The sequence below is a fragment of the Doryrhamphus excisus genome, chromosome 19 (assembly GCF_030265055.1).
Source record: "Doryrhamphus excisus isolate RoL2022-K1 chromosome 19, RoL_Dexc_1.0, whole genome shotgun sequence".
Lineage (NCBI taxonomy): Eukaryota > Metazoa > Chordata > Actinopteri > Syngnathiformes > Syngnathidae > Doryrhamphus > Doryrhamphus excisus.
In genome coordinates, this window is record NC_080484.1 from 12,271,565 (window position 1) to 12,295,995 (window position 24,431).

General features: G+C 44.9%; 1 long non-coding RNA gene across 1 annotated transcript in view; it reads right to left on the reverse strand.

The window, feature by feature from the left end:
• Positions 1–5,561: 5,561 nt before the first annotated feature.
• Positions 5,562–24,431, reverse strand: part of LOC131107084 (uncharacterized) — a 46,271-nt gene continuing 27,401 nt past the window's right edge. The window contains exons 7-8 of the long non-coding RNA XR_009120199.1: positions 14,001–14,132; positions 5,562–6,232 (exon numbers count right to left, since the gene is read on the reverse strand). This is a non-coding gene — a long non-coding RNA (uncharacterized LOC131107084). The remainder of the gene's footprint in view (positions 6,233–14,000; positions 14,133–24,431) is intronic.

A 24,431-nucleotide genomic window follows, 5' to 3' on the forward strand; every position in this document is an offset into this window, starting at 1 on the left:
TTATATTTAATAGTGAAGATTTCCTTTGGCGGCACGGCGGTCGAGTGGTTAGCGCGCAGACCTCACAGCTAGGAGACCGGGGTTCGGTTCCACCCTCGGCCATCTCTGTGTGGAGTTTGCATGTTCTCCCCGTGCATGTGTGGGTTTTCTCCGGGTACTCCGGTTTCCTCCCACATTCCAAAAACATGCTAGGTTAATTGGCCACTCCAAATTGTCCATAGGTATGAATGTGAGTGTGAATGGTTGTTTGTCTATATGTGCCCTGTGAATGGCTGGCTGGGATAGGCTCCAGCACCCTCGCGACCCTCGTGAGGATTAGTGGTAGAAAATGAATGAATGAATGAAAAAGATGATGTGGTTAGTGTCCATTTTGGTTACAGTCGGAGCTTCGGGAACAAATTAATGACGCTAACCAAGGTTCCACTGTATATACAGTATATTTTCTTATATGACCGGTTGATATTATGTCCAAAATAAAGTAAACCCAACAGCATCAACCAATTTAGAATATTGTAACTAATCCTCATTCTTGTTCTTCTGGTTAGAAAAAGCACCAAAAAGCCTGGTCAAGGCCTGGTAAAGGCCTGGTAAAGGCCTGGTAAATGGCCTGGTAAATGGCCTTGAGGCCAGACCTTGGGTTTACTTTATTTTGGACATAATATCAACCGGTCATATAAGAAAATATACTGTATATACAGTGGAACCTTGGTTAGCGTCATTAATTTGTTCCCGAAGCTCCGACTGGAACCAAAATGGACACTAACCACATCATCTTTTTCATTCATTTATTCATTTTCTACCACTAATCCTCACGAGGGTCGCGAGGGTGCTGGAGCCTATCCCAGCCAGCCAATCACAGGGCACATATAGACAAACAACCATTCACACTCACCTTCATACCTATGGACAATTTGGAGTCGCCAATTAACCTAGCATGTTTTTGGAATGTGGGAGGAAACCGGAGTACCCGGAGAAAACCCACGCATGCACGGGGAGAACATGCAAACTCCACACAGAGATGGCCGACGGTGGAATTGAACCCTGGTCTCATAGCTGTGAGGTCTGCGCGCTAACCACTCGACAGCCGTGCAGCCCTTGATATTCATTTAGGCCTGGTCAAGGCCTTTTCAAAGGAGTCTATATGTGCCCTCGTGAGGATAAGCGGTAGAAAATGAATGAATGAAGATTTCCTTTGTTTTATCGGTATGACGCCATCATACCCCCCCTTTCCCATGGGCCCATAATTGGCCACCTCCAGTTTAAATGATGAATGTTAGCAAACAAGGTCTTAAATCCACCTTCCCCAACACGTTCCACTAATGCCTGACACAACAGGAGCCGCCGTGACCTACCACATTTCACAGCATCCAAGACTAAAGATCGATATCTCGCCCTCCTCTCTCATAAACGCATATCTTTTTATCTCTTTTTTTCCGTGGCACACATACATAAAGTCCTCCCTTGCTCACATTTAGGAGTATGGCCTTTACTCACTCAGCATATATCAATAATAAACATTTAGCAGCACATAACGGAGGTGAAGGTGGCTTTTAGTGAGTGATGGATGATTCCTGGCTGGCTACGCGTCCTCAGATGCACACTTGGCGTGGTGGCCTTGCTGCCAAAACAACAATTAGACTGCACTTGAGGCAACTTTGATGCACTCCCCGTCTTCCTCTGCTCTTTGTTCATTAGGACTCCGAGTGATGTGCTGTGTGTGGTTGTGGTCATTACAGTGACCAAGATGTGCGTGTGTGTTATTTTGTCGAGCACAAGCACAAGCCGCCACAAAAAGCGGGCAGAGAACCAGCGAAGGGCATTTGTGGAGGAAATGAAGTGCCAAGATTGCAGCACTTGGCCTCGATGAGCCAAAAAACGGGTCGCACCCTTGACTGACTGACATGCGAGCGCTTTGTGTTGAAATGTTGGCTTTTATGACTGCTGAAGTGGCTTTGGATGCCTGGAATGACACTTGGTGACGCGCCCAAAGGATGACTTGATGCCAGCCATCTGAAAGCATCCAAATATCATTCGACATTACCAACGGCAACCGTAATAATGGGCATATTGTTTAACTTGTACATATTTCATATTATTGTGTTATTGTGTTGTCACGCTTGGACTCCATTAAGTCCTTTGACTCAAGGTCAAGATAAATCCCCCTGAAATGTATGAAAGATTCAGATAAACGCTAGAGGGCTCAGCTTTCCCAAGAAAAGAATGACTTATGAATGAGTAATGTCAGTGAAGGCAGCATGCAGCTTGGAGTGTCTGATAAAGGAGTCAAGTGTAAATAGAGCCTGCGTGAGAATAGCGCTCCTACACTGGCGGGTGTCATGGCACAACGCGGCGTATCATCTTCTCCCGGGCTCTTTGACTTAGTGCCATGTGCCAGCGTGGAGGCTGACGGGAGTGGGCCGGCAAAGGGCCGCTGATGCAAGATAAATTAGCCGTGTCTAAGTGTGACGCCTTTAAAACGACACAGCTAACATATTTCACCATTTCTACTTCTTCAACATGCCGCCGTCATTTCATCCCCCTTTTAGGTGACGTCCATTTCCTTCAATTGACGTGAGCTAAATCAACCATTCTAAGAACAGCAGCTTAGTAGGGAGGTATAGCGGTACATCACGTTCGTAGCAACGCAGCTCTCTGGGGCACTGGACCAAACACACACATACCACCGACACGACATGGAGTAACATCATACATGACATGAGGTATAAAGGAAAGATGAGAATAGAAAGGAAGAGGAGAACATACAGTAAAACAAAGAGAGGAGATGCCGTAATGTATGAGAAGACGAGACGAAGGAAAAGAAGATGAGATGACAAGATGAGAAAGGTTATGAGAAACATGAGATGAGATGATATGGGGAGATGAGATGAAGCAAAGAGGAGAGAGGAAAAGTGAGGGGAACATAAAATGTTGAACCGAGAAAATGGGATGAGGTGATGAGATTATATGAAGACATGAGAGCGAAAGAAAGAGAAGAGCTATGACGGGATGAGAAAAAGATGAGCTGATATGATTAGGAAAACTATATGAGAATATGAGATTAAACAATATAAAGAGGAGGAAGAGGGGAGATGAGCTGAAAAGACAAAATGAGAAGAGATGGGAACGTAAAATGATGAAATGAGGAAATGAGAAGGATATGAGGCAATGAGAAGAGGAGAAGAGATGACAAAATGAGAAGATATGAGATGAGGATGAGATGAGACAAAATTAGAAGATGAAATGAGGCAAAGAGGAGAGATGGCAGAAAACGGCGATGAGAATAAACAATAAAATGAGAAAATGAGATAAGATGAGGCAATAAGAAGAGGAGATGAGAAGAGTTGATAAAACGAGAAGATATGAGATGAGGATGAGATGAGGAAAAGAGGAGAGATGAAAAGAAATGAAATGAGATGAAAAGATGAAATGAGAAGATGAGAACATAAAGTGATAAGATAAGGCATGATGCAGTGATAAGATGAGATGGGATGGCATGTAAGACGAGAAAATTGAGAGAGATGAGATACGATGAGAAGAGGATGAGATGGGATGTGAGATGAGAAGATGATATGAGATGAGGTGATGAGATGAGGCAAAGAGGAGAGCTGAGACGCGGTGTTAAGACAAGATAACCTGATGTGGGATGTGAAGAGGAATGACGTGAGAGGATGAGATGGGATGTGAGATGAGAAGATGAGATGAGGTGAGGTGATGAGGTGAGGCAAAGAGGAGAGATGAGACGCAGTGATAAGACAAGATAACCTGTTATGGGATGTGAGATGAGAAGATGAGAAGATGAGATGAGCTCTACATATAAGAATATAAGTCGAATGCATTTCCTTTGTAGGTTGTTTTCATGGGAGTGGCGGCGATAATAAACAAGAGAATAAGCAAGAATAAAAAGAGGCCAAATTTCCATGGTAACGGTCTAAAGTTTAGACACTTCCTCCCTCCATAGGATGAGCCAGCGTCTCCAAACTTGGCGTGTATACACTGCAGCGCATCTTTGGATGAAATCCAAATGAATTGTGATGATCAATAAAGCCATCAGCAGCGGCGAATGCTGAATGCTAGGATGTGAGCTGAGAGAAACGGGTCATGAATGGTCACTTCCCGCTAATTACACCTCATTCCTCTTTGTCCAAAATCCCAGAAACATTCCCATGACACTGGATATTGCTTTACACTTCCAATTGATGGCTCGCCTATTGAACTTTGGCGGCACAGGCGTCACAATTGTCGCCTGGCGAAATGAAGCCCGACTCTGCGAGACGACGGGGACAATCTTATTCCAGTCCGAGTGAGGGCTACGAGAAAATTGTTTCCGAGGCGCTTCAATGGACGCAAGAATGGAGAAATATTTGAGCATTGCCTTTTGTTGGAGCTCATATTGCCCCCATCCTCCCCTGACCCACCTCCCACCCCCTTCCATCATCAGCCAATGGGGGCTGGCCATGCTACACATTTGAAGAAAAATAAATGAAAGAGATAGCCAAGTGTTAAGTGAAGGATACTTGAGGTAGCATCTGGGGGGGGGGGGGAATAATAATGTGGCCTAATAGAGAATAATGTGCACAGCGCTCCGGCTGTCGCAGCGTGATGAGAGATGGAGCCTGGCGTCGCCTGATGATGATGATGACTTTAATGCATTCATGGATACTTTCCTTTGTACTGATGGACATGACCGCCCGGGAAAGATGGCTGCCGCCTGCCAATCAGAACCATTCATAACAAAGCAAACTTTAACATGATGACACCCGCCACTAGAATGATACAGGAGAGCTCTGGCACAAATACCATAATATAGGACCTTTAATCACTTCCTTGTCAGCGGGGGGAAGGGGAAGGGGGCGGCTGGTCATTAGCCGAGGGGGGGACTCATCAGGTTCATCTTTTTACACACCAGGGGCGATTTAATAGAGAATGGAAGCAGCCACATCTGCCCATTAACCTTGACTCTTATACACCCCCCCCCCCCCCCCCCCACGAGCTGTTGGACAGTTGTTGATGACTACTTCACTGACCACCCTTATCTTCAAATTAGCATTTTTTTCCTCAGCTGAATTGTTTACTTTTATGGCCCAATAAATGGAATTGGCAATATAGCACCACCTGTGGCCAAATTTTCAACTAGGGTCGCATATGCTGGAGCCTACCCCAGCTGGCTCAGGGCGAGAGGCAGGGTACACCCTGGACTAGTGGCCAGCCAATGGCAGGGCACATATAGACAAACGTTCACACCCACATTCATAGCTATGGACAATTAATGAAGCTAACATGAATGTTTTTGGAATGTGGGAGGAAACCGGAATACCCGGAGAAAACACATGGGGAGAACATGCAAACTCAATCAAACCCAGATCTTCTTGATCTCCTAGCCACTCGACCACCATGCGGACACAATTAGTTTCTCATTATGTGCATTCTTAACTATGTCTTTTTATCTGTTTGTATATCTTTATAAAGCACAGACATGTGTGTCAATGTATTACATAAGGATTGTGGATGAATATTCCAAAAAATACATCTAAAAGCAACCAAAGATAATGTCTGTAGCTGGTATTATTCACTATAAGCCAAAAAAAAAAAGGAGTAACAAGCTGCTTCTACTTGTTCTACTTGTACAGGTTGTGTTGTCACCATTGCTGACACAAAGCATTCTGGGATGTGGGAGTAGAAACCACCACATTGTCTTAAGCTGTTTATGATGTTTCCTTTAATGCAAAGCCGCCTTTAAACACTCCTCTGCATGCTTAGAGAGCCACTTAAGTGGATCATGGCACACACACACACACACACACACACACACACACACTAACATTAGCCACATATTTAGCCATGCACCCCCCGCCCCCACCCTCGCTCTGTCAGCGCACCTGGCAGCTCATCCATTCCCACCATTTCCATTTCAAAGTCGGAATCACCATCTGGTATTGGTGGCTTTTCCTTCAGACTTCACGCAGGAAGCTTGCTGGGGTTTTTTTGTGTGTGTGCATATTTCACCTAAAATTGTCACCGTGTCTGCAGTGAAGAAGCACTTTTTTATTGACACCCAGCTGCGCGTGAAAGTGTGGTGAATATGCAGGAGGGGTGTGTGTGTGTGTGTATATGTTGCCGAGACCCCGGAGGACGTCTTATCAGTCGTCTTCAGAGAGGCAGATAGTGCTCGCGTGCCCAAATCACGGCCGCTCAACAGAGTTGTGACACCTACACTCACCGGCTCACCGGCACACTAGAAGAAGAAGAAGAAGAAGAAGAAGATGGCGGCAATATCCGAGGGAGGATTTCATGCTCTCGAAAAAGGCTGATAAAAGATGAACATCATTGAAACCTTGGCAACACACGTCAGGTGGAGAGGATGCCGCTTGAACGCAAGCAATCACTTTAGCAGCGTAACCGGTGTAGCTTGGCGAGTACAATGCTTTGCTAACTTTCTTTTAAAATGTAGATTATGCTAGCTGAGGTTTTCTATGAGGGTCTGAGTACAAAGCCACTTTGGTTGACTGTAGCCGTGTGCTAGCGGCATGTTAGCAGCGTAGAGAGCGACCGACAGCAGCTCCTGTTTGAATGTTCACTGCATGTGTTCCGTGCTTGGAATAAAAACAGTAAAATTCCTGGCACTCATTATTTACGTCTAAGATGGCTTATATTGTATTATGTCTGCTACACTGGCTAATTGACTATAGGGGTGCTATTTAATGTCTACTATTGAATCCCACTTTGCGGAAATTCATTCAAATTTTCTACTGCTTTTCCTCACAAGGGTTGAGGGGTGCTGGAGCCTATCCCAGCTGTCTTCGGACAAGAGGCGGGGTACACCCTGGACTAGTCGCCAGCCAATCACAGGGCACATATAGACAAACAACCATTCACACTCACATTCATACCTATGGACAATTTGGAGTCGGCAATTAACCTAGCATGTTTTTGGAATGTGGGAGGAAACCGGACTACCCGGAGAAAACCCACGCATGCACGGGGAGAACACGCAAACGCCACACAGAGATGGCTGAGGATGGGATTGAACTCGGGTCTCCAAGCTGTGAGGCCTACACGCTAACCGCTCATTCACCGTGCAGCCTGGGGAAGAAGCCAAAAATGTACCACTTCCACACAGAATGAGAGGAAAGCATGCGTCTTTCTAGATGTTTTGACCAATTATAAACCATTGTCAACCACAAAGCAGCCATCATTTATCAAGGTTCTCCTAGCTGTGAGGTCTGCGCGCTAACCACTCAACCGCCGTGCAGCCGGAAATTCACTTATCTGCAACCAATTAACAGCAATAAAAGGAGGGACTACTGTATGCCAGTTTGTCGCAAAAAGGCCACGCCGTGACGTGCGACGCGAGCATCATCAAAATGAGCAATCACCATTTGTTGGCTGAAAACATAAAAAAAAGAGCTAATGAACTAAGCTAATGAACGCCTCATTACAAATCCTCCATCGAGGGCCGATTGGCGGCAGCGAGGGCTTGATGTCGTTGAAGGCGTTGCACTTGATGTCGCAGTCGGGCCAAATGTGTTCATTTCCATATAGCGTGCTCTTAGATGAATAATGGAAAGTAGCAGATGCCCCGGAGGAAATGAAAGTTTAATGTTTACTGTATCTTATTAATTCCTCCACTTTTTTTTTTTTTTTTCGCTCAACTCGCCAAGTCGTTCGTGCCGTGTGACTCAATGACAAGAAGAATGCAGAACATATTGGTGTTGAAGCGCCGTGTCATCATTAAAACACAGCAGAGTGACGCGGCATGCTAATGAACGTCTTTGTAAACTCGGGAGAGGAAGAAGTGGAATACAAGCGTCGTCACACACGAGGCCTCAAATGCACTGGAATATCTTTGCTAGCAAAAAAGGTGTGTGCAATGGCGCCATCTAGGCAGCGCAGCAAAAAGTTCCGCTATGACGCCCCTCATTCCAAATACCATCTGGTCTTATATTTTCTACAGCAGACAGGAATTAGCCTGCATGCTGCAATAGAACCCCATTCCCCTGCAATGGTTAAGTCATTTTACAAGTCATTAGCTCTTCTGCTCGGCTTTTCCTGCACAAAACTGAAAAACGTCTGACAGTTAAGTGAGATAAATGCGTCTACATTTATTTTCGAGTAATGATAAAACAACTTGCAGACAGGGAATGTCGTTGAAAAGCTTAGGAGGAGATTAGCATGATATTTTCTTCAAGACTTGACTGATTTTCCCTGCAACATTTGAGCATCTCTTCACAGCTTAAGACGAGATAGGGCCGTTGATTTACATAATGCTGAAAAATGACATTATTAAAAAGGCAAGGAAACACTAATAATTGAGTAGGGATCCCATATTAGTGATCAAGTCAGTTTTCCATAAAGAATATACACTGAAACCCAAACATGCTCAACAAATGAGTCAGTGAAACACAAGTATTAGAGTATAAGAGTCATTCAAAGACTCAGTGACTCACGAGTCTTCATCAAGCACCTATGAATCAATGAAACTCAAGTTTTTGTCAGTATAACTTGAGACTTTGTCGAGCACCCATGACTCTTCATCAATCCCTGAGCCAGTCTTTGTCAACTCATCAGTCTGTCAAACACAAGTCTTCAATCAAATCAAGCACCCTATGTGAGTATTTGTCCAGGAGTGAGTCAATTAAGTGTGTGTGGGGTCAGTGAATCTCAGGTTTTGTCAACCCATGAGTCAGTGAGAGTCAAATCTTCTTTGAGCACATGTTAGTCAGTGAAAATTGCGAGCTGAGCGAGTGAATCGTTCATTTGAGGGAACTCAGGCAGGATCTGTTGTACTCATGTAAAACTCATACTTGATTTTTGTCTGAACTTTGCACGGAACGTAAGCCTTAAGAAGCCTTAAGAATGAGACGGGTGAAATCTTTCCCTGACAACACTTGTCCATTGTTTATACGATGAAGCGAGGTTAACTTCTTTTTACACTTATATGGCAGGCTATAAAGGGTGACAACTTGAGGCTGGAAGAGATTATTCATTCATTCATTTTCTACCGCTTTTCCTCATGAGGGTCGCGAGGGTGCTGGAGCCTATCCCAGCTGTCTTCGGGCGAGAGGCAGGGTACACCCTGGACTGGTCGCCAGCCAATCACAGGGCACATATAGACCAACAACCATTCACACTCACATTCATACCTATGGACAATTTGGAGTCGCCAATTAACCTAGCATGTTTTTGGAATGTGGGAGGAAACCGGAGTACCCGGAGAAAACCCATGCATGCACGGGGAGAACATGCAAATTCCACACAGAGATGGCCGAGGGTGGAATTGAACCCTGGTCTCCTAGTTGTGAGGTCTGCGAGCTAACCACTCATTCGCCGTGCCGCCCGAGATTATTTTCATTGGGATAATAGTTTCCCAATATGAACATACTGGAGATTGGTGAGCATGATTTGCAGTTCTGAGGTTCCTTTGCATACATTATTATTATTATTATTATTATCATCATCATCAAGCATGTGCAAACAAAGGATATTCATGCGTGTTCTGATATTGTTCACTCTGTTCTCCATCTGTATGGGCGACCAAATCCATGACGACATGGCACACTGGTAATCTTGGAAGTGAACCTATACAGTTTTATGTTCTCTCAGTTCCCTCCCAGGCTTACAGACACACAGGAAGTACCCATACTGTATCTGCTAACTGCGTGAGGGTGTATGAGAGTGTGCAATGAGGGAGATTGGAAGCAGTATTGTCTAGAAGTGGGTCAATATGGCCGTGACTCTTTTTGCCCGAGGACCAACGGGGACCTCGTGAGCTGTGAAGCTTGATGAGGGTGGAGAGTCAAGAGAGGATAGAAGTTAGAGAACACGGCTGTGAGGAGATAGAAAAATAGCTATTGAGACAGACAGGAAGTGAATAAATCTATTTCAATTAATTGCAACCCCGGCCGATCAACGTCGCTCCTCTTTTATTTTCTACTTCCTGTCTCTTAGCAGAAAGTGATGACTTTTTGTATTTAAAAGTACCATGTGACTTAGTGCTTTCTTGTCTAAAGCTTGTGGCCTGCTGCTGGGCCTGCAGATAAGAAGCAGGCGCAAACACGGCTTGGTGTGCTTGGTCTTCGCCTGTGACGCACATAGAAGAAATGAATCTACAGCTGCCGACAGTCAACCGTACGAGAAAGAAGAAAACAGGAGTAAAAGTATTGACACAAACACACCAAAGATACTTTTCTGATGTCTTCCTGCTCACTTGTGAAGTTGCCCAGGCTTCTCTACACATCTTAAAACACAGCCTGAAACTCTGCCAGCTATCTGTCAGTCAGCTACAGACGTAGGAGCTCCAAGTTGGATCTCGGCGTCATCTAGCACGATGCTGCTGTTAACATGCTAGTGTCATGTTAGCATCTCGGCTCACATAGCTATGCTAGCATTGCGTCCTCCTGCCCTGAGACTTCCAATACCAACTCTTTGTGCTCTAAAATCAATACATCCAAATATCAGTACTTTTGATACTTTAGTCATCTCGGGTAATGTTTGTCTGACACGTTTTGTCTGTTGACATTTTTGTCATTATTATAGTACTTCATTTGAATCATCATTCATTTGAATTGTTTTGAGGCTTTCGTTTCATTTCAGTGCAGCCCTGCCAACATGTACACATTTGTAGTACTCAACATGCTTGCACACGCTCCATTTTGATGCATTTCCTGGTTTCAGTTTGAAGTTCGGTACACGACAGAGATTTGATCAGTTTATCAGTATTTCTAATTTGGTGGTGGGGGAGCGGTGGTGGTGGTGGTGGTGGTGGGGGGGGGGGGGGGGGGGGTGTCTGTCCCCGTCTCTCACACTCGCAGCATGGTGACTCAGACCTCCTGACGCGGTCGTCATCACAGCTGAAGCCTCCCCATGAAGGGGGGGGGGGGGGGGTGAGGGTGGGGTTGGTGGGGGGGTGGTACCCACTTCACCTGATTGTTGGAGTGTTGCGGTCGGCCCCACCAGCCCCCTCATGAGTCATTGTCAATTAGAGTCATGTCAAATTACAGAGGGAGTACAAACGTTGTTGTAGGCACAATTTTCCACTTTCCTCCATTCTTTCACCCTAGGAAAAAAAAAATATGGCAGGGCTGTTTTTGTGTGTGTTTCTCTTTAAAGTGGATGCAATCAGTTTGTGTGCGGCGGCCGCCACAATGTGCAATCAGCCTGATCAAGTCAACAGCACAGTGGGATGAGACCTTTGGAGCTTTTGAGAGTCATTCTTGATTACTTTGAGGGGTGTAACCGTGGGCTCTAATAGGCTATTTGACATGTGTGGAAATTGCACTGCTTACCTGCCTTTCCACAGCCGCATTGCCGCTACTAATCTTCAGCTGCTTAACCAAACACACACACACACACACACACACACTTCCATAGCCCAACATGGTCTGCAAGAAGATGCAATCTCAGCAAATCCTGCAGCAGGAGCATGAGGACAATTTGTCTTTGTGTTGCCTCCTCTCACAGATGTAAGCGGCTCCCTCGACTGTTCTTGCGCTGAACATCTAACGTTTTTTTTTTTTTTTGTAACCCGGCCTCGTCAGCCCCGTCGCCATCCCTGGCGGCATGCTACAGGTTACGTAGAGGACACGGGAATGGCAAAGAGGCAGCAAATAGCGACATGCGTGCAAAGGCAGTTACGTCAACGCAGCTGTGGACACACAGATATGGTTTATACTTTGAATGCCCAAGAGAAGGGGGGGTGGGGGTGGGGGGGCGTCATTTCTAATAAATGTGAGTGACGAGAGGGCGCACAGCAATAAGGAGCACAGTAGAACACAGGCAGCCTCCTTGCCTTACAAGATGGGAGGAAGGATGACAGACGAGTGGGCTCGGAGTTGAAGCTAATTTCTTCTTTAAAGCATAAGTGGGGGGCTTTATGCTCCAGGGCCCCCCCTACAGCTGTGACGTCTCATTTGTTTGGAAAAACAAACAGGCACTGGTGATCATGCACTTGTGAAGCAGCGGACACATGTTAAAACAGGGGTCTCAAACATGCGGCCCGTGGGCCAAATGTGGCCCACAGGTCACTAGTTTGAGGCCCCCGCCTTGATATGAAAGTTTAATGTTAGTGCGGCCCGCGTAAGTTTGATATGGATGCTGTATGGTATCATGTACCCAGAAAAAATTATTATGTTTGATTAATGTTCATGTTAAAGGTTAAATAACTGTTAATAGTTATCCTCCCTATCCTTGTGGAAGTGGTATGTTTTTGGCTATTTAAGTTTAAAGGAAATAACTTGAAGGCTACCGTTTAGGTCGCTAGCTCTCTAGTATGCGAGTTAGTGCGCAGGCCACACAGCTAGGATACCCGAGTTCAATTCCAGTGTTAATGATTGTCTATGGCTGGCAACCAGTCCAGGGCGTACCCCGGGGATAGGCTCCAGCACCCCCGCGACCCTTGTGAGGATAAGCGATAGAAAATGAATGAATGTGTGTATTAAATGCCACTGGGGGCAAATAAAAAAGCAGTTGTGGGCCTTAAACGGCCCCCACGCCACACTTTGGATACCCCTGCTTGAACTCTCTCTTGAAATCTTACCGCATGAAGCGTTTTTCACATACCGTATAATAAAAAGTCCACTGTCAAACAGAGTATGCAGCACCGACGTACGAGCAAAACAAAACAGACCCACGTCACATAAAAGCAACCCTATCTGCCACTTCAGACGCTATTCCGCCTCCATACCGTATATCCAGCATCTGTTGCAGCAATATTTAGAAACAGGCAGCCGTTATCGGCGTGGCTGTCTGCACTGGAATGCTTGATAGGAATATACGTACAGTATGTACACAAGCCTTATCCTTTATGATGTTAATCCCCAACAAGCACAGCGGGGACATTTTATTTTGACAACACGGGAGAATCAGCATTTTGTTAAAGGTTACAAGTCTGGATGTTTTCCCAGCTACTTCCTCCTACAGCCTAAAATAATGCATCTTAAATGGTAATGCTATGCTAAGTTGCACATAGCTGTGAATACTGGTGTGTTATACCGTAAATAGAATGAACACTTTGCACTGTTGGGTCTGAGGGAGCTTCCAAGTAGAGCTTCAAAATGCAACAAGAACAAAAATCTTAGTTTTATTGGCTGTTGGTGAAGACACCAAAACACGGGACCATCCTGGACCTCCATGAAGGTTCTTAGTGGTGCCGAGTGCAGTCCAATAACCATCAGACACCATCTGCCACAGAAGGCTTTTAAGAACAAAAAACATCTTCAACGCCACAAAACTGCCCGTTTGGAATTAGAACGTTTTACTCCTTGACGTTCCTGATGGCTTCCAACATAGTGGCATGACAAGGACATCCCATCTGAGATGTTTTCCATCATTACCTGGGGTGCTTTTTCCTTCTGTGGAGCTTTTGGTTGTGCAGGGGCGTCAAACGGCAACTGGCTATGTGGAGATGTTGCAGAGGGGGCATCCCTCACGACGGAAGGACCTCATCTGTGTGCTAATGACTGGCTTTTTTCAACAGGACAATGCTAGGACTTCCCAAATGGACTTCTTCCAGAGGGATAAACTGACTCTGTCGGACCATCCTGCAACATCCGACAACATTTGGGGATGGATGGCAAGGATTACAAAAATCGGTTCCAGAGTGGAACCGTCCTCCAGTGTACTTCCCGGACCATTGCTTTGTATTCCCTCCCATAGAAGATTACACTGTTTGACAATTATCCGAATAATTCCCACTAGCCTTCCTGTCTTATTCCCATTGCTCGACTTGGAACCTCCCTCAGATCCAACTGATCTTCAAATTCGGATCAGGAGTGAATGTGCCGTGTGATTTATGCTGGGATAGGCTCCAGCTCACCCGTGACCCTAGCAAGGTTAAACGCTATTGAAAATGAATGCCACTCTGCCAGTTGCAGGATAAACTGGTCAGCGGAGACAATGCAGGACACATCAGAGGCCTGATTCCCAATACAATGGGAATCAAACACCAAAGCATAGAGGGGAAATGGCTTCTCAAAGGTTAAAAAAAAAAAAAACTTTTCTGCTACCTCTCTCATCTGTGGGTCTTAGCGCTGCAGAGAGCCACTCCGGAATGCCGGGATTAGCTGTGCCACACGGATCTGTCTCGGGAACACTGGAGGGATTGCGGATGTAGGCGGAGGAAGAGTCACGGAGGAAGGCTGAAAGAGGAGAAAAGATCCTTCAGACCATCATGCACTCTTCATGTCTTATAACCATCATACATCATCATCATCATCATATGAGGAGGCTGGTCCATCCACCATTCCCATCTCTCTGGCTTTTCCCCCTCATTAAGCAATTGCGCCGTATTGGCATGGAATGATGCTAATAGGTCCTGATCATCAGTCCTAATGGGCTTCCTCAGAGAGCCTCACCGTTGTTTGAGGAGCACGCGGCTGTTAACGGCCTAATGTATCCCTGAGCATGATTCATCCTGTGTTAGGGCAAAGGTTGCTACCACCCGGTGTCAAACCGGCAGCAGCCAAGTCGGGATACGCCTAAACACGTGTCAGGAAGATGAACGCCTGCATATTAACGCCTCATCTGGCAGGAAAGCACATTCATGATGAAGCACCATCAGCCACTTCAACTGTGGACTGAAATACAGTCTTATATGGGGGGGGGTACTGACACGCAGTCAGACAACCATTACAATTGATGTCATTGCTGACCAGGGGTGTCCAAAGTGCGGCCCACAGCTGTGGGGGAAAAGTTCTAATATTATGGGAATAAAGTCAAAATAATACAAAAACAGAACTAATTTTGCAAAAATAAATTCTAATCTTAAGACAAATAAGTCTTAAACATCAGCAATAGGAAAAAAACTATCATTTTATGTGATTAAGTACAAATATTAAGACAAAAAAGTCTATCCTAAAAAGAAAAAAATAGCAATTTTATGAGCATCAACTTGCAATATGAGAAAAAGAGTTGAAAAATCTGAGTTTGAGTTATAATATGTGAAACAAAATACAAAATGGATAAATAAGGTTGGGGAAAAAGCTGCAATATTATGGGAATAAAGTCAAAATAAAGTCAAAAAGAACATTTAGGAAGATTAAAGAAATATCTTGAAATATGTCCAAATTCTTAGCATATGCTTTACAAAACACCAAAGTTGCATCCTTTCATGTTTTGACTATGATATTTTGGGGGGGGGGGGTACTGACACGCAGTCAGGCAACCATTACTATTGATGTCATTGCTGACCAGGGGTGTCCAAAGTGCGGCCCACGGTTGTTTAATTTCACAAGAAAATTTACAAAAATGTACACCTCAGCATTTTACAAGAATGTAAACACCAAAAAATAGTTTCCAGGAAAAGTTGTACAGTTATGAGAATAAAGGCAAAATATGGGATCACATTATAAATGCAAATGAAGTGGCTCATTTTACCGGTTTCTATAGATTGCCATGTGCATGTGTGTTTTTTTCTCGTCTCGGAAAATTGGGTTCCCATTGGCAGGTTTGTTGCATAGAACAACGGCAGGAACTGAGTGAGCCCTTTTGTCAGTTGTACAGTTTCTGTCTTGATGGATGGAGGCGGGGCGGCGACCATACACACAGAGTGCAGAGGAGTATATTAGTATTATATTAGTAGATTGCAATATATTGTCATATATTTTTTCATTGTACTAGTAAGTAACCAGTCTTGTTTATCGTCTTGTGACACCCCTAGTGGTGACACTTGTTTGGCTCCAACTATGATAGAAAAGATATCAAAAGATGGAACCAGCAGAACTATAAAATGAGGACAGTCATCCATAGACTGTGTGTGTGTGTGTGTGTGTGTGTTTGTGTGTGTGTGTAGCAAAGCCGCTTGTACACGCTGGCTAAGTCTGTAGTTGTGTTTCCACTTGGGTGGTTGGAATAAGGATTTGGTTTAAAGGAAGGCTGTTCCCAGATCTGTGTTCATGAAGGGAGAAATCCCCTATCTGACTTACCCCCCCACCACCCTCAGAGCTAGCCTGCTGTTACACACACACACACGCACAGTCACAGTTAATGTGCTGAGCATCAGGCTCTGAGAGCATGACCAGCAGACACGTCGCAGGTTGTTCTTCTCTGGGAAAAGATGAAGAAATATGACGAGACAAGGAGAGAAAGGAAGCCGAGGTGACACGCGCTGTCTCTTTAATCCCCGCCCGCCCCAGTTTTAATTTCCATCCAGCGCCGACGCGGCTGCTGCGGCTGCCACCTCTGTCACCTCGTTTTCGCTTATCTCTCCTTCTGTCTTCCCGCATACACTTTCCAATCGGCACCTTATCTTCATCATCTTCACACGACTTTTGCCACCTGGCGGCACTACACCCCCCCCCCCCCCCCCCCTCCAAACACCTTGTACACTCACTACACTACTTCCGAGTTGGGATGAAACATTCCAAGCAGGATACATGAGGTAGTGGGATTCTTGTGTAAGCACTTGACTGCATGCCACAGAATCAATACAGCACCTCTCCATCCAGCTGCCAATGTGCTGGGGGTGCATTGTGCAAAGCATGGGTGGGATGAACGAGTGCTGCCGGCACTGGGGGAGCTGCGGTTCATTTGTTTTTCCAATTAATTCCAAAATTTACTGTGATATTGTGAAGCAGGAATTGGTACCGTTTTCTATCAATGAACCGCAGCTCCTCTGGGGGCGGCAGCACTCATGCCTCCACAGACTTTGACGCTTTCTCCGTGCCTTACTGCAAAGAAAGAGTCCTTATTCATTTTTTCGTAGTTGTCCATGATCTTCCAAATATAATTTAACATTATTAGAGCCCTCTAGACATAAAATAATACCCCTATAGTCACCTTTACCCCGCAACCCTAGTGAGGATAAGCGGCATAGAAAATGGATGGATGGATCTATAGTGACCTTTACACTCCTGTTAGCCAATACAGTTGCCATAAGACTTTTAAGAATAAATAACGCTACTGCTTGTGTGTGTTGATAGAAAAAAAAAAAAAGTGGACAGGAAGTGACATCGAGGGTTCAGAGTTGAGTCTCACCTGGGCATGGAGTGGTTGGTGACCACTGTGCTAGATTGTGTACCTGTGTGGTTTAGCTGAATTGCAGTGTAAAAGTAGCGTATGAATTGATTCTAATAATACATGTAGAAAAAACGTCCTTGGGTGGAGAAGCTATAAAACATCAAGCTAACTAAATGGCAAAAAAAAATGAAAAATGTAGCAGAGTAAAAGTACCCTGACTGACAGTGTTGGAAATAGGCGCTCCATTCTCGCATTAAAATTGCACAAAACCGTTGCGGAGCAATTCATACTCTTAAATTTGCATGAAACCAATTACAGTACCTTCACGTCATTCCATAGAGCTTTCCAGGGTGAGTGGGGTTCCGACTATTTGCAAAAATCACAGCTTTTCCTCAGGAATCATTTATAGTTCCTGGAATTCCTCTACAATTTCTATGCCGCTTATCCTCACTCGGGTGGCTGGTATGCTGGAGCCTATACCAGCAGACTCTGGAAACCGGAGTACCCGCAAACATGCAAACGCCACACTGAGAATCAAACCCAGGTCTTCATGACTGTGTAGCCACCATGCTAACCACTTTTTCCACTGTCTGATACTGACCGGAGCACCAATATTATATTTACAGTACATATAAAAGGTAGCATATTTACATGTGTATATTAAGTAAATATCAAAGTTGTATGCTTTCATTGTTCACCATGTGGCCCTCGCTGGTCTACACAAACAACTAACAAGCAACACAATAATACCACAATAAACGCACACCACCACCACTCCAACGTCCCTCAGGATTTCATTTCTTGCATTGGTGCCGCTTTGATTTTGAATCTCATTTTCCATATGCTGCTGTCACTTGCATTCATTGTGGTTTGGCCTCCACTTTTTCATCAATTGGTGTTTGTTTTTAAAAGACGACATCATGAGCCTCAAGGGAGATTTCCACTACAGCCCGGATCGATTGCTTTTTTTTTTTTTCTATTTTATGATTTCAAAGAAATGCTTCCTCCTGCTTTTATGCTGGGGTGTTGCTGACGTGTGAGCGCTACGTACCATCCATCCATCCATGCACGTGTGCTTCTGTACCTTTTTGGTACAGGCCGCTTTAAAGTGTCATATAAAGTGCAATTAACAGGCCAAGACAGCTGATTTTTTGGAATAAACAAAAGCATAAATAAACATTGTCTTACCATTTTAGTGTCTGCAACTGAGAATAGCAACGTTTCTAGACTCTTTTTTTTAATGCTGTTACTTCAAGCATGCTCTGAAAATAGAATCACATTTATTTATTTAAACTAGAAAACTAAAAAAAAACAGCAAATATAGAAAAAACAGCACTAATTTTGCAAAAATAAATTCTAACCTTAAGACAAATAAGTCTTAAACATCAATAGGAAAAAAAGCTATTTTATGTGATTAAGTACAAATATTAAGACAAAAAAGTCTATCCTAAAAAGAAAAAAATAGCAATTTTATGATTTTATTTTATCAACTTGCAATATGAGAAAAAGAGTTGAAAAATCAGAGTTTGTGAAACAAAATAAATAATGGATAAATACGGTTGGGGGAAAAGCTCTAATATTATGGAAATAAAGTCAAAATAATAAAACGTTTAGGAAGATTAAAGAAGAAATATCTTGAAATATGTCCAACTTCTTAGCATATGCTTTACAAAGTTGCATCCTTTCATGTTTTGACTATGTGGTCCACCAAGGAAAACCTTCTCAAATATTTTGGGGGGAACTGACAGTCATATTCTCAAATATTTGACTTCTGCTGTGTTTTGTTGCAAATATTTAGCATGAACTTTCTATGGCACCTAGCTAGATATGTGGGGTCGGCCTGTCCGTGCCTGTCTCACTGCTGGCACCCCCCCCCGAGAAGGGGAGTGTCTACTCCCCGGGAGACAAACACGAATGTTATCATGCCAGTTTATGTCTTTGTTCTTGGCACTTTTGGACAGACGCCATTGCTCTCTCTTGGATTGTGAGTGGAAGCTTCCATACTAAAATAGCCACAGCTAGCTTGGTTTCTGTGGCCTGTCTTCATTGAGAGGATTAAACATCGTAAAAGGCATCAAGTGAAGAGACCATCAGTCAAGAAAGGGTTCCTTACTCATTTTGTGGGATGTTGGGATTGGAGTGCTAACATGTATATTCCATATCCCAAACAGAACCACGACCAGGACCACGACCGTGTTGGATAACTTCGTAGGGACAATGGTGTGACTTTGTGTCTGTTCGTTCATTCATTCATTCATTCATTTTCTACCACTTTTTCCTCACGAGGGTCGCGGGGGTGCTGGAGCCTATCCCAGCTGTCTTCGGGCGAGAGGCGGGGTACACCCTGGACTGGTCGCCAGCCAATCACAGGGCACATATAGACAAACAACCATTCATACTCACATTCATACCTATGGACAATTTGAAGTCGGAGTACCCGGAGAAAACCCACGCATGCACTGGGAGAACATGCAAACTTCACACAGAGGGTGGAATTGAACCCCGGTCTCCTAGTTGTGAGGTCTGCGCGCGAACCACTCGACCGCCGTGCCGCCCCTTTGTGTCTGTTATTATATGCAAAAACATCCCAAACTGTAAAACCCGTCGACCCCTGGATTCCCCTGTATGCTCTGCTGTTTATGTTCCTCGGTGTGGAAGTAACAATTGAATGGGCCTTCTGTGCGCTGACACATAATTACCGTAAATCGCCGCCGCGCTTGCGGCCCAGTAAAACGCTCGTGTGACCGACTGACAGATGAAAGCGAAGGCCGGGGTTTTTAAAACGAAGTGAAAGTGTGCGAGCACGCGGGACTGTGAGAAGAGGGGATATCAGGACTTAATCACAAGGTGGGAGGGGGGGGGGCTTCATAAAAGTGACACCCGGCTTCTATTTACATGAGGAAATGGGAAGATGCGCTATCTCCGCTTCCAGTGCATGGACAATGTTCCTACGTGCCGCATGGCGTATATATCGCAGCACAGATCCAATAATAACTAGGCTGGATTTCCGGTGTTTGTGTGCCGCATCTGTGACTTTAATTGGGTTTTGACTGAAAGCCCTCTAACCCAAACAAAAATGGGTCGCAGTGGAAAGCACACCGAGCCAAGAGGGAGATACAAAAATAGTTATTTGGGGGAAATTTAAGGCTGATAAATAATAAAATAGACAGACTTCAAAAGGGTGGAAGGACTGAGGAATCCTTGTGAGGAGGATTAGAGGGCCAAACGTCTCATCTACCAGATAACAGCAGTGAGATGGCGTCTTTGGTGCCGCACTAACGCTCAATCACGCATAGACTGCAGCACGACACCGGCGGTGTCCAAAGTGCGGCCCACGGGCTATTTACCACCTTGTTGACCAAAACCGAATCATCCATGAAGTAGGATACAATATTAATGAACAATATTTTGGTAATTAGAGCCTAGAAACTATGTTTATGGCTTTCTCAATACAGGTTTGAACATCATTAGAGCTTTGTGGACATAAAACACCCCTATAGTGACTTTTACACTCCTATTATTATTATATTGGGCAGGCTACCAGATCACTACACAGACAGAACAAACGGCTGTTGCCTGCATAGCAAGCTAGTGAGCTAACTAGTTAGCCTCTTCAACATTCTTAGTGTTACATACATAGTGTTTCAAACAAAGTGGGGAAGAAGGAGATTCATTCATTTTCTACCGCTTATCCTCATGAGGGTCGCGGGGGTGCTGGAGCCTATCCCAGCTGTCTTCGGGCGAGAGGCGGGGTACACCCTGGACTGGTCGCGAGCCAATCACAGGGCACATATAGACAAACAACCATTCACACTCATATTCATATCTATGGACAATTTGGAGTCGCCAATTAACCTAGCATGTTTTTGGAATGTGGGAGGAAACCGGAGTACCCGGAGAAAACCCACGCATGCACGGAGAGAACACACAAACGCCACACAGAGATGGCTGAGGGTGGGATTGAACTCGGGTCTACTAGCTGTGAGGCCTGCGCGCTAACCGCTCACCCATTGTGCAGTCTAGGGAAGAAGGACAATGAAGCCAAAAATGTACCACTTCCACACAGAATGAGAGGAAAGCATGTGTCTTTCTAGATGTTTTGACCAATTATAAACCATCGTCAACCACAAAGCAGCCATCATTTATCGAGGTTCCAACTGCGACATCACGATGGACGACTGTATTTTCTTCGCATTTGTTTATCAAAAGCATATTTAGATGTAAAAATGTTTTGCAGATTTGTATGTCCATTTTCCATATGCCGTCCTCGGTGGGAAAGGTTTGGACACCCCCGGCATCAGCAGTAAAAACACCATGATTGGCCCCTCAGTTAAAAATGAGCAACATCCAACATAAACATTGCTGGTCATTTGCCGCTCATGTTTTTTCCCTCCCCCTAACCCCCCCCCCATTCCACTTGTTAATCTCCAGCGGGCCCCGCGGCGTCTGCACCAGCCAACACTTCAGCTGACTCCTGCAGAGACAGTTTCATTAGATTTCATCGCCATCGCACACGAGTGGGTGGCGTGTTAATGGCTGCGGCGTGCAGATATGCCGATCACCAGGCAGGAAGCAGAGATTGTGTGCTTTCATCAATTCAAAACGAGCGGCGTGGAGCATATTGATATCTTTGAACCTTGCAGAAGCACCGACTTTGGACGTTCACGATATGAGGAGAGGCTTTTTGCTTTGCATAGATAGTGCGTCGTTACAATGCAAATCAACTTTATTGCTTGGACAGGAGTGGTAAAAACACACAATATGCAGTACCGCTCAAAAGTTTTGACACAATTTCTCATGAAAATGAAAGCGAAAGTGGATCAAAGCTTTTGTCTGGTACTATCCACATGGTGAGAGCATTTTTTTGGGGGTCTGTATCCATTATGCAGCAAACCTACACTTGGCATAGAAGCGTAAAAAGAAGCTAACCACTACTTTTTTCACTATTTTCGCTGTAAAATAAAAACAGTATGCAAGTACAAGATAAGCCAACATGTTGAGTGTTGTGAAAGTCGTGTCAAACAGAGAAAATAAAAGCGAGACTCGGCTCGCTGGGGTCGTCTTTCATTTGTTTGTGAATGACAAGCTCTTAAGAAGCGAGGCCTCTCTCCCTCACGCACGACTGACCCGGGAATTAAAAGAGAAAAGACACAGATACTTGTAATTGTGCATTAATTGCCGCCAGCTTGGCCGACGTGGTGGCGTCTCGCCCGTCGGTGGTGAAGGTCAAGCGCATCTAAATGCAAATGGATGGCTCTCTCAGCTAAAAAAAAAAAAAAAGAACTTTCGAGTTCAATTTCACCTTTTTCACTCTTTTCTGTTGTGACGAGTGAGGAGGTCTGAACTTTGTGCTTCTATCATGTTGGACTCGACCCAACAAAGCATCCGCATGTGGGTAGCGGCATGTGTGAAAGTCCTGCCAAAACATTTTCTACAAAGCTAAGAGAGCATGCCGAGTAGTCAACATATGAAACGTGTAACGTAGGGGAACACCGGAACGCCAAAATTAATAATTAAGCATCATCATCACAGTCTGTCTTGATTAAACAAACCGATAAAGTATGCTACCTTTACCCCCTTTTCCGTCGGGCATGTCCGGACGACCTTCTGACGCATCGGTTGGGTAAATGATTAAACCTGAAGCTGCTCTTGATTCGACAACAGTTTGGCATAAAAGCGAATTTATGCCTAATAAAGATTTACCGTGGGCTGCACGGCGGTCAAGTGGTTAGCGCGCAGACCTCACAGCTAGGAGACCAGGGTTCAATTCCACCTTCGGCCATCTCTGTGTGGAGTTTGCATGTTCTCCCCGTGCATGCGTGGGTTTTCTCCGGGTACTCCGGTTTCCTCCCACATTCCAAAAACATGCTAGGTTAATTGGCGACTCCAAATTGTCCATAGGTATGAATGTGAGTGTGAATGGTTGTTTGTCTATATGTGCCCTGTGATTGGCTGGCCACCAGTCCAGGGTGTACCCCGCTTCTTGCCCGAAGACAGCTGGGATAGGCTCCAGCACCCCCGCGACCCTCGTAAGGATAAGCGGTAGAAAATGAATGAATGAAAGATTTACCGTTATGGGACGCCATCCTGCCACCAATTCTGGTAATGACCTTCTACCATTGGTGGCTATAACCTTCAGGTGTCTCTGGATGGGTTTGCAGTGTAAAGCGACTGGGATGAGAATCAGCACCTCCAAGTCTGAGTCCATGGTTCTCACCCGGAAGAGATTGGACTGCCATATCTGGTTCGGGGATGGGATCATGAGTTTTTGGGGTCTTGTTCAAGAGTAACAGAAGGATGGAACGTAAGAGCCACAGTTGGATTGGTATGGCATCTTCAGTGACATCGATCCGATTTACATTCCAACTTTCACCTATGGTCATGAGGTGTTCAGGGCCCATCCAACTGGTAGGAGAAAGACCAATATGTCTCTTAACTGGCCTAGGAATACCTCTGGATCCACAAGGAGGAGCTGTACAAAGTAGAATTCCGGGCTTCTTTGCTTGGTCTGCCGCCCCCACGACCCAACTTTGGGTAGATCCACAACATATTCCTTCCAACTGCTGCTCTTTTGCATTTCATACAGATTCTTGCATGGCCAGCAGACCCACATGCCATCCATTGGTGGTCACATCAACTACTGACTGGTTTCTAGACCAGCCAGGACCCCCCCAGTCTAGTTATTCAATATTTGAGAAAGATGGTCCATATGAAAGGTTTTAGAAAGCATAATCAAGGAGGCCAACAATGATGGGCTTTGCTGTCAAAAAACACCAACCGTCAATTTACAAAGAAAGCAAAGACCGCCGTTCGGACCTCGTAGGAACCAAGCAAGACAGTTTCAACTGGAATAGTTTGTCCTCGTCTTCCTCCAATTTCGTTCCCACCAAGGGAGGAATGAATGGGAACATTTCAAAAGCATTCCTTGCTCTTTTTTCCCCTTTGTAAGAAAAGTGAACATTGGTGGTGGTAAAAGGAAGTGGACCCTGTAAAGAGGAAGTCAGAAAATGCTCCATTGAAGAAGTCAAAGCTGCAGAAAATTGCAGGCTTTTTCTGCCCCCCCCCCCACCTCCTGCCCTCCTCTATTCAAAGCACATGCATGACATCCTGAGATTATTGACGAGAAATTCCTGCAGCGTGCGTGAAGGCAACCGCAAGGAAGAGGTGGGCAGGCGACGAGGAGGAGGTGGGGGGTGAAAAAAGGACGGATGCAATTAAAGGCTTGACAGGCCACACTTGTTTAAAGACCAGGGAGGTCAATGCCAGGGTACCGGAACACTAGACGGACCAAAGACTGGAATGTCATCGCTAAGCGACTTCCGATGCCTTGATGAAATGAAGAGTTAAGATCGACTGATTCATTATTCTGTTATGAGGTGCCATCATGGCTCCGTTCAAAACTAAACTGCTCCTATAGAGCAATACATACAATAACCCACACAGAAAATTTTCTAGATTTTCCAGAATCTGCACCTATTCCA